This window comes from Barbus barbus (assembly GCF_936440315.1).
Source record: "Barbus barbus genome assembly, chromosome: 37".
NCBI classification, from domain to species: Eukaryota; Metazoa; Chordata; class Actinopteri; order Cypriniformes; family Cyprinidae; genus Barbus; species Barbus barbus.
In genome coordinates, this window is record NC_136715.1 from 13,795,354 (window position 1) to 13,814,165 (window position 18,812).

The 18,812-nt window shown below is 39.1% G+C and overlaps 1 protein-coding gene across 4 annotated transcripts in view; it reads left to right on the top strand.

Annotated features, from left to right (window-relative positions):
* Positions 1 to 18,812, top strand: part of LOC306857180 (plasma membrane calcium-transporting ATPase 2-like) — a 101,230-nt gene that overhangs the window by 24,072 nt on the left and 58,346 nt on the right. The window lies entirely within an intron of this gene.

Sequence of the window (18,812 nt, forward strand, 5' to 3'; positions counted from 1 at the left end):
TGCTGAATGGAACAAAAGACAGAAGTCACAAGGGTGTGTGTCTGTCTGTGAGTCTCTCATCCGCTGATATTTGGTTTAAAAAGCCTCTGTCTCTGTGTAATAATTTGTAGCATAAAAGGGAGCCTCAGCAGGAGCTGCCTAGTCAGTGAAGATAATCCTACAAAGATTGCTGTGCGTTCGGATGGCTTTTCCCTCCAGAGCAAAATCAGCCTTACAAGCATAGGATATGACATCTGTAGACATTGTCAAGACTCCATCCATCCATCTCGGGCCCAAACAGACACGCTGAATTCAGAGAAGCTCAGCAGAGAAAAACTGGAAGGCAGGGAGGGTTGAACGAGAGCAGAGATGGGGGTGGGGAGATAGTTTTAGACAAGAACACATGACATTCCAGTTATTGGCAGAACTGTTGACGTGAACTGAGACACATTGATTGCACAGACAAATCCTAAGCAGTGTTGCAATGTGTTTAGACATGTTTTTGCTGGTGGTATAATTTTCACAAGCTGCAGTGGTCTCGAACTTGCTCTGCGTTGAGAGAGGGCATGTTAAGCTAGCGGAAGAGTAAGGGAAAGGCACATAGATGGAGTAGGAGAATGAAAAACATAGCTTTCGGGCTTGCATGTCACATTTTAGAGCAAAGCAAGCGATGTTTGTTCATCGCCAGTAAAGAGAGATGAAACTGCTGAGATGTCACAAATGGAATATTTTAGTTCTTGAAAAATCCAACGGAGCATCATGCACAATCTTTTTTCCATGATTCATAGCATTTTTTCTCATGATTATGAATGTTTTCTGCAGTATCTTCATTGTTGCCTTAGGACAGCTTTGGTCATTCAGTATGAGCCATCAACTGCTAAAATACCACTGTACTTGTAGAGAACCACTGATAGCACCCACTCCCTTATGAAGCAGTTTTGCCCATTAGTGGGACTCGTTTATGAACGTTGCATCAGTGCCTTCATTAAAAAACGTTATTGGACTACATTAAGTGATCATAATGACTCTGGGATTTGTTCAGCAGTGTTTCAGTGATAATCAGCATGTTACACTGAAGTGCAATTAGCAGAAAATGTCTGTAATTCCTGTCTGATTTTTGTATACTCAACTGTTTGTCTTCAGTGCTAAATGGTAGTGATTTGTGTTTGCTTTTTATAATGAATAACTTATTTTGCTATATCACTTATGTTGGGTAGATAAATTTGGAAAACCATTTATATCAGGGGTCCCAGAGTACCTGTGGTTAGAAGCCAGTTTGTGTTCTCTGGCAGGGGCCGGTTGAACGGAGTGCAGTTGTTCTTACAAGCGTGAGTTCTGAATTAAATATATTCACGCTATTATGGGTGCTTTTCATTGTTGTTTTCCTAATACCTAGTAGACTGTTCTGCATGTTTAGCAGAGTAACCATGCCTGAGATTGTATTGCTGCCATTTTTTTTTTTTCTTCTTGGATCAGATGGGTAGCAGTCCTGTGAAGAGACCAGAAGTGTCACACGCTGGCTTTGATATTATGGTTAGAAGATGTTAAATGGTCAGTTCACATGACATTTGTAAGTATTTTTTAATTGATTGATTTATTTTTCTCCAGATAGACAGGCTAAATGAAGTGCTTGGAATGCTGTGCATGTCAAAATGAAAACCAGGGTGTGCTGTCTACTGCTAGTTGATGCATTTCTAGTGTAGATTTCTTTATTGATTATAATGGAAGGGATCCAGTTTAGTCTTGTTGTAATGTTCTGCACACATTCTGGGTGCCTTTGGTACTCAACTTTGAGAATTCAACTGCCCCATAAACCTACTAGTAGTTTTGTGTCCAAAATGTACTTTAATCTGTGGGCACTCTCAGGTTTTGTAAATTAAAACATAACTAAAATAATTATAATTAATTCCAGACGGCAGTTCCAGGGTTCCTGCTCTTTTTAACCAATCAATTTACATGGATTTCCAGTTGTTTGTTACTGCGTAAGGATTAGGAATAAGGATTAAAAAAAAAAAGGTTTACTCACAATTTGTACCCAATAAAAGTGTGTAATGTCCATGGTGTTGTTTTAAGATTGTATTAATGTAAGTGATTTTTCCAGGTCTGAAAAATCATAAAATTATGTGGAATTTTTAGGCCTAGTTGTTATCTTGTTTTAATGATTTTATCATGTTTTATAAAAATTGCAAGTGTTTTTGCTGAGAACACATCTCCCCTAGAGGATCGTGGCCCCCTGGTTGAGAACCACTGATGCAGACATGCTTGTTTGGTCATGTGCATGTTTAACTCTCAGTATTTAATTATTATTTTTTTTTTGGTGGCTTCTTTGCCTCACGCCTTTCACAACCCCATAAATCAGCACATGCAAACTCACAGTTAGGCATCCGGAAGTCATTCCAGTGCATTTCAGTGTCTGTACTGACCCAACCCATGACCTGATTTAAAAAAAAACAAAAGCACAGACCACACAGTGAACACTGCTGTTAATTAACACAACTTGCCAATTAACAAAAACCCTGAAACATCACATCTGATGTTGCATTTCAAAGCACTTCACTTCAAAGCTCTCATAGTCGTCACTCAGGTGAGATGGCGCAGTGTCAAGCTGTTAGGAAAAGTGCCACACCGCAAACTAGGTCATGTTAGTTTATCCTTTTTGGTGAAATATGCAAGTCATCGTTAGTACTATTACCTGGGAGTTTAGAAGAGATTGGCCTTTAACTCGTATCCAAACACTTCCTGAAGTTCAGTAATGAATCCTTCAGCTGGTATTTGAGATCTTATAGCTCTTGAAGGCTTCACTATGCTCAGTAAACAGTTTCAGTTCCCATTTAATCAAATACTAAACATGCCTTTTATCTCTGCTTCTTGCCGAGGCTTGTTACTTGTGTGTGTTCAGTTAAGGGATAGCAGGAGTGCAAAGAAAGTTATGCAACATTCGTTGTGGCATTTTATTTTAAAGCTCAACTGCCGCTCAGCCCTTGCTCAGTGTGAATGTCAGCATGTGTGTTGATTGTTTTTTTGTTAATGAATCTGAAGTTCATCCACTCCGTCTGGCAGTCAATTTTCTGTAACAAGTACACATCAAGAAGGCACACTCTTGATGCAAAGGTCACAAGAGTGACAAGATGTTAATTCAATAAAAGCGACCGGGATGGCCGATCTGCACAGCGGGGTTTTTTTTTTTTCTTCTCTCTCTCTAGTGTCGAGCCTTGGATTGGGTTTAAACGTCCCAATTAGCATGGAGGTGGTTGACAAATATGGCTTTGGACAAGAAATATCACACAATCATTTCACTGCCTACATGAGAGCAGGGTGGTGTTTCTTTTCCAATGTATTTAAGTTTCCCTAAAGTCATTTGGAATTTTTCCTTTTCATGTCTCGCTTTTTTCCCCTTGGTCTGTAGGTAGTATTTTCCCACCTTCTTCCTTCTATCCTGAACATGCCTTCTCTCTTGCCGGCTGATTGTATGGAATAATTTTTAAATGGAGGCTGGGCCCATGCAGTCTTATAGGAGTGGCTATGGTATGAAAGCCAGACTGTAGAGAGGAGAAATGGAAAGGAGGGAAGGATGGAGGAAGAGAGAATGTTCTGGTGTGCGGAAAGTATTCCTCATCAGATTGTTAGGTGACAATTAAAAAAATTCTCACAACGGAGCTGCAGGAATATGTATTGTGTGCTTTGAACCGTTTTAATGGATAGTTTGGAATGGCATATGTCTGCTTGTCTTTGTGTCTGTTACTGTGAACTGCAAGACAGGACTGGAATGCCTGGAATTAAGGTTCATTTCAGTCTTTGGTTAGGTTCCGCAGAGCTGAACTCTTACATCAAATCCTCTCACGCACTTGTACTTGTATAAATTCCTATACAATTCCAGACTTGTTGAGTGGCATTCCAGGTGATTATGAGAGAATCCTGTAACGCAGATGCCAAAACATGCCTGTCTTGTTTAAAGGGGACATATTATGCCCCTTTTTACAAGATGTAAAATAAGTCTCTGATGTCCCAAGAGTGTATATGTGAAGTTTTATCTCAAAATACCCCACAGAATTTTTTTTATCGCTTGTTAAAATTGCCACTTTTAGGTTATGAGCCCAAACGCACTGATTTTGAGTATGTTGCTTTAATGCAAATGAGCTGGTGCTCCCGGAGAAGAGGGCGGCGCTTCAGGAGCTCAAGCTCCAGCATTAGCAGTGCTAGTCTTTGCAAATAAACATTCCCCTATTAATACAAGCCTGTTATCTTTACAGAAAACGTACTCTGTTTTAAAGTCAGATTATACTGTGCATAATAAATTTACGTTTATGAATTACACAGGACTTTAGCACTGGATAAAAATAACAACATGGCTGGTCTCATGCTATCACAAACTTTATAAGTCCCACTTCTGATTATGAGCTCGACAACTTCAAGACTCACATTGCTTTCAAATGCAACTTTTAACTACCAAATTCCTATTCACGATCATTCTGGTAGCGCTTGAAGGCAACATCAGTGAAAACGGGCAGAGACAATGATAGCTTTAGCAATTAGCCTTACAGAGTGCAAAGAAGCACTTTCAGAAAGGCAATTTGGAAAACAAACGCGTGATACTTACTTTCTCTGGAGCTGACATTTGCGCTCAAAGCATTGTTATTGATTTCTAAACATTTAGGGGACTTAAATGTTACAGATTTTTTTTTACGGGATGTTTCCTTTTGAAAATGAAATTTAACCACAGTGAGATTATGGCGACTCCTATGTTCATTAGTGCATCCTAAAACACAACACTTGTAAAGCCTCTTTGGCGCTAACATTGTATATATCCCCAGTAATGGCGGACCGCAGCTTCTCACTGTGTTTATGCTAATAGAGTAGAGAGCGTCACAAATAGGCAGGACTTTTTCCCTTCTGTGATGTGAACAGAGCGAAAATCTGAAACCGCTAGTTTCGGGAGACTGTTTATGATTTTATTGATTTTATTAAAAAAATGAGTGGGTGGATTTTTTATATTATTGGCTGATTGTTTTCACACACCGCAGCCACACAACTGTTCAAACACCTTATAAAATTAATTTTTACATAATAGGTCCCCTTTAAGAAGTGCATGAATGTCACCGCCAATTTGCTTATACTAATTATAATATTCTCCAATGAAAAAATACAAGGCTCAAAAAGACAGCACCAGTATTCTCAAGTCACCACAGCCAGCTGTTTTATTTCAGTCTTCAGACTGCATGTTCACACACCCATTTAATACTGAACATTTTCTGAGTTGCATGCACATACTTGTTGAAAAAACAGAAATGTTGGCAAGCTCATGTAGCGCTAGTCGTCCAGAGGCTGATGGGACACTAGTATTTGCCATGAATCATGCTCTGACTAACCCAGTGCAGTTGGTAATTGAGGGATCCCCTCCCTGTACACTCATCACTTTATTAATAGCTCACCTCCACCCCATGGATATGCCCCACTTCCCGTGACTCCAGAACAGGTGAAATGTCTGCCTTTGCACTTCCTTCCCGTTGCCCGCTGACTCTCTAACTGACATCTGATCAGTCTGACAACGTTGGGATAGACCACCTGCACTACTTGCTTTGTATGGACTGGCCATCTGTTGACTTCTGTGTGTATTTTGGATTTTCAGATGGTCTGGTGAGGCCAGTTTGAGACCAGAGCCTGTGTTCTGGGTAAACTTGACCAGCATTTGCTGACATTTCCGGTAAAGAGTATGCAAGATTGACTAAGATGCAACTGTACTGTTGTTGATATGTTTCACAATGACTTATTATTCAGTCACGGGGTGTTAGAAGCGGTAATTCCCTCTCTGCAGTATAGAGCTTAGCTTTCTCACATATACTCTTTGCTCATTTGCTTCTCTCAGCTTCAGTGACTGAAGTATTTATCAAATAGACATATGATCAGGGCAGTGGCACTGGTTTGGGACGGCTGCCCTGCAGTGTTCACACTGTGCAACTATTCTCGGTTTGTTTGATGTTGTTGACAGTCAGGGGGCTTGCGGGTGGGAAATACACACCGGTGGGCTGGTGACTAACCAGGGGAGTAGTTTGGACCACCATGTTTAAAAAAAACCAAAAACTACACATTACCGATTGTATACACATGATTTATACACATTCCCGATTGTAAAGCGATGCTGTCCCACATTTTGCATGAACATTTACATGGGCGTTTTCACTCTAATGCATAGCTATCCCCAATAGCTTTCCAAAAATATCACAACTGTTCACTTGTCTTTTAAAGGGATAGTTAATCCAAAAATGAAAATTCTGTCGCCAATTACTCTTTACCAAAAATCTGCCTTTAAACTTCATTGTGATAATTATCGATATTGACTGATATGAAAAACTTTATTGTGCTAATTTTTCTTTCCATATTTCCCAGCCCTAGCTGAAACCATAATGTATTTTATCAGTATTCATTGATGAATAGAATGTTTAGCCATTGACTGACCAGACCAAGTTGCTTTCTCATAATGGCCAAATATGAGGTGCTGTACCATGCATTAAGTAAAGTTATTTAATTTTCCTCTGTCAGCAGAAGCTTTTGAGGAATTCTCCTAATGATCGATATGAGATGGTGCAATCCAGAGCTCAAGGTTAAAAACATCTCTTAGTAATTTTGGATTTATGTTATCCTACAAAGAAAACTCGTAGCTGGAAGAAGCGACCACTACCGACTTACTACTTGATTTAGATGTATTATTTCTTACCCTCAGAACTAATCTCTGCAGCTGAGTGGAAAGAACTCAAGTTATCACAGAGTTGATTTCATTGATTATAGTCAGATGTTGATGCTCTGCTTCAAAGCGGACTTGCCCTGAAGAATACCCTGTTCCGTCCTCATAACGGGCTTCCTCTGAAACAAACCACACTCCCACATTCAGGCCTGATGCAGGTCACAAGCCTCATGAATTTGGCAAGATGCACCAGCGCTGTGTGCCTGCAGGAGTTGATGAACATGACTAATCTCCTCTGCTTCCCTTTTGCCTTTTTTGTACTTCTTATGTGGTTAATTTACAGAGGAGAGTATCCCACCAACAACCAGTGATGGTGTGCCTAGGTCCTCATCATCTGTGATATCAAAAGATGCCCAAAACATTGGCGCATGTCAGTGGCACAAACTATCATCTCTCCTGCTCTCAGCAGAATGGTGCTCATTTTCTCGAGGCCTGTTCTTCTGTCATTCAACCTTGTTTGTTCTTCCATCAGCCAGAGAATCAAGAGGGACCCGTGGCTCAGGTTGTATTATGTCTGTGGTTATAGGAGAAAAACAAGAAAGGACTTCAGTGTGAGAGCTTATTAGACGAGCTCTTGTCCTATTGTTGTGAAAATTAATACATTTTTATTTTGAGAGACCCTTGAATTCTGTGTAGACCTCTTCTCAAGGGCTGGGGAAGGGGTTTTTGTAGCTCTAGAAACAGAAACATATTGCAGACTCTAATGGCTGTTTTAATAAGGTTCATTACCACTAATGCTTCTAATGATTGTACATTACTTTCTCTTTTCACAGCATGTGCCCCTCTTCTCTTGCAAATGACAGGCTAACTTGTCTGGAAGGTCCATAGCTGGTGCATGAGGTTAAAATCTGTGTTACTCATCAGATGTGATGTGACAAAGTGACAAGCTTCTGTCTTATTCAGAGTTTTTGAAATAAATAGCTATGACTGTGATGAGCAACACTGTGTTTTGTCAGGAAGGGCACCACTACAGTTTCTGGGCCCTCTGAAAAGTTTATTGCCTCTGCTGGTTTAAATATCGATCCATTGCTGATTGTCAGCACCGGCCCCTAGTCTGATGATCTGCCCTGTTTGTCAGTCACTGGGTTTAAATTTTGCAGCATTGCCGATCCCACATTTAAAATATATTATTGAATTTAATATATAATATATCATTTAAAATATATTAAAGTTATTTTAAATTGTAACAATGTTTCAGAGTACCGTTTTTTTTTTTTTTTTTTTTTTTTTTTACCAAATAAATGCAGCCTTGGTAACGCAATTTTAATATTGGTGCATCCTAATCTCCGTACCACTCCTCATGCATAACATGGATGAGGAGATATTGATGATGGAAGCTGAGAAATGTTGGATGTTATATCAATTCAAGGTATTACACTTGGATGAGCATCATGGAAAACATTGATTGGGTCTTGTCACATGGCATTTTGGACCGATGAATTGCTTGTTGCTGAAATTTTAACATGTTGTGTATGGTTAAGACATTGTGTTAGACTGAGAAACAAATTCTTTTCTCAGCTTTACAGGCAGAGCGGAGTTCAGGATTGAAGAAACAGTTGGCGCCTTTGCCTTGTTTGCACCTGTATGCAATCCATCTCTCCCCTCCAACTACACCTCCACCCCCAGGCCTTTTGGCTGCTTTTATTTATTTATTTATTTTCTCTTCCATGTTTGATTTGTGCCTTTATTCTTGCGCTCTTGTGACATGATATCTCCTGCTACCCACGCTCAGCTAATGGTGGGTTTAATTGCTTTCTACCGACCTGCTTGTTTACACAAAGATTTGGTACAGCACTCGCTATCTGTGCTCGATGCCTCAGTGAATTCAGCATGTCGCTCATGAAATGATAAGAACACAAACGGCTCACTCTCTTCCTAGACACTCTCTGCATTCTGAATCTTTTGATGTAACTGTGCTCGGTTTTTTTTTTTTTTTCTTTCCTTCTCAACCAAACACCCTTAACCCCCCCCACATACACACACTCACTCTCTCTTTCTCTCCCATGTTTCCTTGCTTGTGTCTTTTAGGCGAGCTATGAGAGATTCTGAGATTGTGTAAGGGATTTCCTACTTCCCTTGGGTCATGTGACTGCAGACAGGGTGTGCCCTTTTCTAGGCAGCCGAGCTGTTTATGGCAATGAATCAGTGTTCATGCCAACCCCATCACCCCAGCACAGGCACACTCACAGTATGCACACAGAGAGAGATGGGTGTGGCCATTCCTCCCACCCCGTCCAGTCTACATAAACAGGATGTTGTCCATTTGTAGTGAAGGGAAGGTAAAAGAAAGTGAGTGCTGCTGGTCAGTACAAAACTTGCTAGGGCTTCTGGTTGTTGTTATTTTTTTTTTTTTAGTGTTACTATGCACTTGCTGGGGTGCTCGCTAGTGCATTGCTAACTTGTTGCTAGGGAATTCTTGGTATTTGGTGTGTGGTTGCATTCTCTAATCCTCACATAATGTTTCATATTTATAATTTACAGTTCAAAATTTGGGGTCAGTAAGATTTAAAAAAAAAAAAAATGTCTCTTTAATGCTCTCTAAGGCTGCATTTATTGATCGAAATAAAGTAAAAACAGTAATGTTGTGAAATCCTTTTACAATGTAAAATAAATTTTAAAATGCAATTTATTTTTATGATGGATTACTTTTCAGCAACTGCTACCCCAGTATTGTCACATTATCCTTCAGAAATCATTCTAATATGAAGATTTATCTTCTCCTCCTTTCACTTCTAATTTATATTATTTCAAGATTCTTATTTTAGGATTCTTTAAAGCAAGTTCAAGAAAGTTCAATTTATTTGAAATAGATTTATTTTTTTACATTATACAATATTCTGTACTGTCACTTTTTATCACTTTTATTCAGTATTTATATAAAAAAAGTTACTGACACCAAATTTTGAAAGGTGTGTGTGTAAAACTTCTATGCTATTTTGAGTAAATGTGAAATATAAAGCGAGCGAGAGAGTTTTAAACAAGGTTGAATTGAAGCTTAATGTGAGGGCTGTTTGTTGTAATTGAGCAAAAATACATTCCAGTTTCATAGGGAATGTGGTTGTACTCATTTACAAATAGTGCTTTGGCAAACATTTTTTCCTCGTTGAAGTCAGCCACTGTTTGTTGTTTTACAGCAACTTGGAGCATACTACACTCTTGTTCCTTGCCACATAGTTGCAGTAAACAACTTTAATATCCACCTTATTTGTTCCGTAGTTATGTAAAAGGCAAAAGTTTGTTTAGGATACAATTAGTCGCGATTTAATCATTTGACAGCACTAGAACACACTGGTTCACTGTAGTGCAAACAGTTTTACAGATTACCGCACTTTATTCTTCTCGTTATTTCCCTTCAGCGGCTAATGAACCAGAAGTCTCGCACATTCACAGAAAATGGTTTACTTCCACCCTGAAAAATAAGGTGAATTCTACTCCCTTGAATTATGGGCTACATAACTCAGTAAAGACTGTACAATGCCCTACTGTCTTAATGGCATGTCGCAACTTGGTGGTGGGTTACTTCCTTTCAGTTAATGTTTTTTTTTGTGTGCAGCAAGTGTGCGTGAGTCGGCTGGATTGTTGCAGAGCGAGCAGCTGGGTCCAGGGCTCTGCATTCTGCCGCTTTAGTATGCAAGGCAGGTGTGGCTGCAGTCAGAGGGAGGGTGGGCACAGGCCGACGCCTCGACACACAGACAGAGCGTTTCGCTCCCAGCCGCATCCGATTACAAACCCCCTATTACACACACACACACACACACTCACAACCCAGCACAATCATTGTCTGTCCTTTTTTTTCTTCCCTTTCTATACACCCCATCTGTCTGTTCAGCATACCTTCCTGTCTGTCTCACATACTGCTGTCTTCACCTCTCAGTCAAAATGTCTCAGTGTCTCTTGCAGTCGCTTTGCAGCCATGCATTCTAAAGAAAAAAAGACAATCCTTGTCTGCTTTGATGCACATCCACTATCATCCTTTTTTCCGATCAAGCTTCCTTGTTATCTATTTCAGCCACAGCTTATTTGGTTCTTGCGCTCCCTGTCAGGGACCCAGAGGCACCTGATGAATGAAAAGCTGAAATTTAGGAGCTGAGGGAAGCAAAGACGGATGACCTGTCTGTCCAGCAATGTACAGCCCCGGTTAGAAAGGGGAATAGGGATGACATCCACCATCGAGGTGCTATTGACCGGTCAACACTCGCTTTATAGGGTTAACAATTACTGTAGTCATTTCTGGGCATCTGTTGCTTTTCCAACATTACAAAATAAGAGTTCACTAGTTGCTGGCGTAGTTTGTTTATTTGCGCACCATTTGTCTCACTCTCCCCAGGGAGCTGCTGGATGTCTGTGAGCCATCCAAGCCATTTCCCTGATCCAAATAGATGTTTTTGTGTATTACAAACAAAGCCAATGCTCAAAAATAAATTGTCCTCCTTTTACTTCCTGTAAATGGCTTCCCCTCCGCCTTACCTGAATTGAACTTCATCCTTTCAGGGTTAATTTAATAGCTGTCTGCATCCGGTGCTCCGCCTTTAATTATTGGGAGTGCATCAGACTGTTTGATTCGCCCCTCCGGCATTGATGGCTTGGACTGGCCTACTTTGCTTCGTTGCATCTCCCTGTAGACATATTCAGTTAAAATAACAAAAAAAAAAAAAAAAAGGCTGAGACTTCCGTCTCACTCTCTACCACACACTTTTGATAGGTGAACTACATAGCTGCCTAATTTAATTCACTTCCTGATTAATGGCAGATAAAAACAACAACACTCGGTCTAAAACGATAAAGCAAGCATTATTGGGTTTTTGGTAATGGCTGTCCCTCGGCAGACATTTCAACACTGAAGAAGAGCATTATTGTAATTTTTAGACACTGACAGTATAAAACTGCTTTGTCTGCAGGGAACTGAGATGTTTTCTCTTCTTTTAGATGTGCACTAACTTGCATGTTTTACTCAAACTTTTGAGATACAATGTAGACTGATGACTCACTCTCATAAAAACCCGACAGACACAGTGAGAGGGTGGAGAGAGAGGAAAGAAAGAGACTGAAGAGGTGGCGAGGCAGTGCAGGGTTTGTGGTGTTGCAGAGCCCCGGTGGAGTGGAGGTGGATATGTGGCCTAAAGGCCTGTGCTGGCACCGCTGCTGCAGGACAGTGGAGGAAACAGATGTGGCCATAATTTACATCTGCTGCCTACCAGCGACTGCTTATACGCTTTAATCTCACAGCAATGCCTCGTTCTTATTTCCTTCCTCTCTCCCTTACTTTGGCATCTCACCCGGATGTCCCCACCTACTTTTGCACTCCCCTGTGTCTCAGCAGCCCCCCTCCATCACCACCGCAACCGCTCCCCACCCTTCATCATCCTCTCCAGCTCGATTCACACATTCAGCCTGAGCTCAGATGCTTTAATCCTCTCAGTGTCTTACCATCCTCCTCACACTCACACTGGGATGCGGAGTGTGAACTACTTGGTGCACCCTCTTTTCCATTTTACACTTCCGCCACCGCTGGGATTTTAAGCAGATGCCGACCTCTCTTTTTGTTTAACCGTGTGTCTGGTGACTGCTGCAGGGTGAAAATGCATTAATGTAGAGCATCACTACTCAAATGAGCTTCCAAATCTATTGTGACTCACTACAGTTTACTAATGAACTTTCTATAGGCAGTACTTTTTGTAGAAAATGTGGATCATTGCAAGAGGTCCTCCAGGACATTGTGTCGTCCTGCCAGAACATTATTCTGCTTTGCAGTCAGATGTTTGTAGCTTCATTCATCATGGAGGCTGCTGTCATAGTGAAGATGAACATAAATACTTATTTGTAGGAAGTGAGGTCACTCAACTCCTCCCTTGACATGTTGTTGCTGATGTTTTTTAAGTCAGACTTTCTATGCTGGATTTCCAGCATGTTTTTTTTTTTATGTGGAATTTGTGCCAAGGCATATTGATGAAAACAAAAAGGCTATGTCAGTATAATTGCGTAATCAAGAATGCTAATATATTTGAGTTTTTAAAAAAATACACGCATGGGTAGAAATTGATAAATCGATAAGGACTGAGTGTTAAATTCTAGTTTACTTAATTTTTCAGATTTATTTGGGTGTATTCTTGTTATTTGGTCTCTATTGCTTCTGTTTGAAGGCAATTCTCTGTTAATGCTGCAAATTGCGCAGGGCAATGTTTCAGATTTATTTTTAAAATATTCATTAGAAGAACTAGTCCATAAGAGTCATTCATTTTGTAAATCAGTCTACAATGCTTATGCTGTGTTTTTGATTAAAAAAAGAACAACAACAAAAACAGTATTGTGATCATTCATATAAAGAGAATAAATATTTAAGTTGTGCTCACGTGGACTGGCCCATAGTAGCCCTTTTCTTTTCACATATATTAAAAGCTGTCAACCGTGTTGTGACAACCTTTGGACCTGTTTGGTTGCACATTCACCAAATCTACACCCAGAACGAAAATGCTGGATATGTATGCCAGGCCTTGTTGCTCCAGCCTGTTGCAGTTTCATTTTGAGGCATGCAAATGGCTCTTTGGGCTGAGCTCATCCTCTAAATGCATTGTAGGAGAGCATTTAAAATGATTTGTTAAATGCACCTCAGGGACTGCATGATAAATTGCACTGTTCTTAGGCAAAAGTCAGTGCAACTGGACTCCACATAAAAGGTCTGTTCTCAGATTGATTTAGCAATATGACCTTGGCAAACGGGTAGTAGTTATCTTGTTGTATTTTTCATGGAATGTTGTACCACCCACTTGTGTAGTAGGATATTGTTGGAAACAGCCCTATTTTTCATTCTGGTTTTTCACAGGTGATGTCTCAGCGTAAAAAGGTGCCACGAGAATCTCAACAATGTTACATGGGCGATTAAAGGGTGGAGTGATTTGCATTGCTGTGTGGTTTTGGCACTGTGTCACTGGACTACACTGATTGCTTTACTACAGCTGGTGAAAATTGCAATTTGACAGCTTTATACTTCACCCTGGGTAGTGTTATTCAGTGCTTGAATTGAAGTATGCCTTTCCTACATAAGTGTGAAAGAGACCTTGTAATATCCTTGATTCACCGATTCTAGTGTAGAGAAACAAAAGAGCAAAAGCAGGTGTGGAAATGTTTGCCTTGGTTGCCGTTTTATTTAAAGAGTGTTTAAAGATTTCTGTTTTTTTTTTTTTTTTTTTTTAATTCACAGTCACATACTGTCACTTGAAATAGGCTTTTTATTTTGTCTTGTTTCAATTATTATTATTTTTTTTTGGAAAATAGCTATGCAAACACTAAGTATCATTTAACAGCATTTTTTTTTTACAGTGTAACAACTACTTGTAGTGCTGCCATATTAATCACAGTGTTGCGAGAAACATCTGAATTAGTGGTGTTTGCTAAGCCAAGCATCACTATTGCTATTGCTCATACTTGGGTTTAGGAATTTGAACAAACTCCTAAAACAGTTTATTAAACTTTGTTGTGTAACTCAGCCAAGGTGTTTGTGCTGCAGACATGAATGATGCCTCAATTCCTGCAGCTTGTTGAGGCGAGGTGTGCTATTGCTTTTCTAGTTGAGTCAGGAAGACTTCTCCATACCTTCACTACTCAACCAATTTAAGAACTGAAACTTGTGTAAATTCTGTACATATTTTAATAGAACAAGATTTTGTGCAATATGCAGACATTATTGAAGCAGGTGATTGGTTGATGGTCTAGGGCTGGTAAACATTGGGGTGAGTTTTTCAAGGTGTGAGTGCAGAAAAGGAATGAAAAGAAAGCTAGTTTAGCAGGATTAGAAACAGACTGTAGGAATTTATTGTGTGTCTGACTAAACAGATGAGTCTTCTGAGAATGTGTCAGAAGTTTGAGTCTCAGAGTTGGCTAGGTGGAGTTTTTCAGTCTTATGAACCTTGCCTGTAATAAGGCTGTGCAGCTGAGCCATTATTTGTATCTGTGACAATCTCAAAATTATTTGCATCTGTATTCGGATGGATCCGGAAGTGGGCCTGGCTTAAATATATGATTAAAATATATGAAAAAAATGTAAAATCACGTCGCTGAATAAATTAATGTGGCTGACTCGCAGCAGCTGCGAAACGCAGCCTCCACGCCTCTCCGCCATGTTGCCAGATCTAGTTATTATAAGCGTCGCTGGACTTGTTTTAATACTTAATGTAATTGCGTTAATAAAGTAATTAGGGCATTAATAAAGTGGGAAGATGAGGGCTGATGTTAGAGATTCTGTGTCCTATTTACAAAATACAAGATTTAAACTTAATTTGGTGCAGTTTTCAGGAGATTGTGTTTGTTTTTTGTAGCAATATCTGGCAACACTGCTTCGCCGACACTGACAGGCAGCAATCAAAAAAAGAGCACCGCGATAGTTTATTGCTGAGGAGACCACATTCGTTAGACAAACGCAATGATTACCATGATATTATCTGTACAAAACTGTGTCAAACGCTATCAAAGCAGTACTAGCCATTCTTATTGCACAAATCTTAACAACCGCAGACCTCACTAATGTAGTGGTGTTCCAGCAAACATGTGATGTTGAAACAAACAAGTCTGTAGAATATTTTTTCTGTTATTCGGATAAATTCATTATTCGTTTTGAAGCCATTATCCGTGCCTTTCCGAATAAGGTATTCAGCTTTGGGCACTTCCCTAGCCTGTAAGAAGATGCTCTTCCTCCTGTTGTCTTGGTACTATCAAATAATGAGAGTTTTGAGAACTCAAAGGGGATGGCTCACCTAAAAATAAAAATTCTGTCATTTATTCAAACGTTTGCCATTTCAAGTGTTTTTTTCAAATTCTTCTTTGTTTGAGAATTCATTAAAACATTTAAAACACATAAAAAATTTTAAGCAGCACAACTGTTTACAACATTGATAAGAAATATTTATTAAGCATCAGAACTGAATAGAATGATTTCTAAAAAATCATGCGACACTGCAAACTGGAGTAATGATGCTTAAAATTCAGCTTTGATATTACAGGAATAAATGACCTTTTCAAATAATAAAATAGAAAAGTTATTTTAAGTTGTACAAATATTTCACAGCGTTACCTTTTTTGATCAAATGCATGGAAAATTCAAGGTGATTATATCTGAGGTGGAAGCCCAAGCAACTACATAAGTTTTTTTTTTCCATTCCTGTTATCAGAGATGAACTTGGGTGGGTCCTCTTCAGCATGGCATGTGACATGATTTAGTTTTTTTTTTTTTTCTTCTCCACAGAAGCACTCAAACATTTGATGTGCTCTGCTAATCTGAAGGCTCGGTAATGGCCTCTCTCAATGCCTTGGGCAATGGATGACATTTGTTTGGAAACACTGTAGCTCTTGTTCATGTGGCATTTACACATTTCGACATTTACACACATCCGTTACATTAGTACTAATGTTAGAACTAAACTCAATAAGCTGTATTCTGACCTGACTAATGTGGTTTGCTCAAACACACACTTATACATAGAACATTGAATACATTTTTAAAATCAGAGCTCACTTAGGTACTTTAAACTATTATGAGACTGAGTGCCAGGGTTAAAATAATACTAAAGAGAGGTGAGAATAATTGACCTCAGCAGTTTAAACCTTTTGTCAGAATTGGGTCACTTTGATCAGAATACAACTACCATGGGCTGATGTCTCCTCCGTTAGGGGTTACACTGGTACAGTGAGTCTGAAGCTTGACCGACGCCGAAGGAAGAGTGGACTGTAATCCAATCTGGGTTAAAATCCACCTCAGGGCTTTCCACTATCCAGTGCTTCGCTTTTTATGGCTACCATCACTGACTGTACGAGTGTGATAGTGGGAAATTGGCCGTAGCGCTGGTAGATGAATCCCAGTCCAAAATTTCATCTCTGATCACTGCAAACACACATCAAAGAGTGACCTCTATTTTTCATATTTAGTGTGCATAAGAGTTGGAAGCTCCCCTATCTCACTTTAACACAGACCCCCTTATCACTTATTTTGAACCCAGTGCCCTCTCTTTTTCTCTTTCTACCTCTCTGTTATTTCCTCCTACCCCCGTCTGTGGGCTTGGAGACTGGCAGCAAAACAGTAAACACTTTAATTTGCTCCCAAACTATGGATTCCTCCGGGGTTAATTATTTATGTATGACTGCAATGGACAGAATCTGGGTCTGAGTTAAAACAATTCCATGCAAATGTCAACCTTACCATGAAAAAATGTAGTTTTTACCAAAAGAACAAAACCCTGTTTAAGTTGTGCGTTTAGGTCTGTATTTTACTGCATTAACGTGCTTTAATAGAAATTTTAAGGACATCGCTGTGCTTATCCGCCACATATGAGGGGTGGACCTATTGTAAAGATACATTTTCATTCGACTGTATTTCATATTTTCAAATGAGATATCAAAGACTGCCCATTTTTAAATTTGTCAACAGTAAGTATTTTGTAGAAAGATGGAGGCCTGTCTGAAAATTAAATACGCACACTTATGATTTTTGGATTTATAAGGTCTAGATTTATGACGTCAGGACGCTTCAGCGCTGTGTCACGTCCGTAACGTTTTAAAGATTAAGTTTATTTCATATAGTAATTATTAATGCAACTTGAAACTTTCTGTACAAAGCCAAATTATGGCCATGCTAATTATGATCAACAGCTCATCTCCATTATTTGCTCTTATCAACCATAATAATGCATTACGGAGTGACCGTTACGGACGGTTCATATTAACTCATATGCATACTGGCACGCATGTTTACCACGTTGCTGATGACTGGTAGCCTGTGAATGGCTATACTGTTGTGATCTGTTTCAGGTTTTCCATATCATAACATTTTAGAAACTAATTCATTGTAATATCTCAGAAATTGCATATTTAATGAGAACATCGCGGAGATTTAGACTGCTTTGCTATTTGGGTCAGAAATGCACAGGCGGACTGAAGGAAAAATCGCCAAAACTATTTTAAATGTCATATAATGTTCATTGTTAATATTATTTTATTTAAACTTTTTATGTGTTTCAAACAAACTTGTGTCGCTATCTGCGTTGCATTCATGCAGAGAGCAAGATTTTGTGTGTTCATGCGCATGCTGAGCTCACGCTCGAGATGCTGTGGGGTTACATCATTCTTATGTCTAAATAGTTTTTTCTTCATTACAAATCATTTGGTTTTATTTTCTATCATTGCAAGTTAAAATAATTCACTATGTTATGCAGATGCAAAATGCTAGACTGCGAATAAGATTAGCTACAGTTTCACATTTTATAAATATTTGAACAATATATTCAGCATATTTAACAACCTGTTTAGTATCTTTATTTAATGCATAAGCGATTTATTAAAACAAGTTTATGAGGCTATGCTCTAGACTACTATTCCTATTCAAGTGTTTGTGCGGAAAAGAATGCGCATGCATGACAGGGAGGTGCCCGCGCGATCACTTGCATTTTTTCCTGATAATGAAACAACTTATAATAATAATAATAATAATAATAATAAAAAAAGACAACTTAAAATTGGGGCGCCTCACATACATGAGAAATATATCTAAGTAAGGTCTACTTTTAAACAAACCAGTTCAAAATGAAATCAAATACTCTCTGATTAGGCTATGTAATCTGTGAATGCATTTCTCTCCAAAGGAACGTCCAGTGGAGATTTCGTGATTTCATCTTTGCAGCCGACAAGGACTCAAGAAACATTAGTATATTATTAAATAATTAAAATGTAAAAATTTTTTCATAATCGTTAGGCTATCGCCTGTGCTTTGTGGCAAACTCTGTGTGTGCTTGAACACAAAAAAACGAAAATTAAAATAAAATTGATATTTTATGCTTTGTGAATGACCAACTCTTCTCCATTCGGCAGATATTGTTGCTTCTGGTTTGTGCATTGTAAATCTATTGTAGTCTACGGACGCTTCATATTAAAGCATACTGGCGCGCATGTTTACCTCGTTGCTGATGACTGATAAAGGTCTACTGCTGTGACTAGTTTCAGGCTTACCGTATAACATTTTAGAAAGAAATCCATTTTAATAACATTTTAGAAATCACATTCTCTGCGAGAACTTGGTGAAGATAGCCTAAGCATTTGCATATAAATATGCACG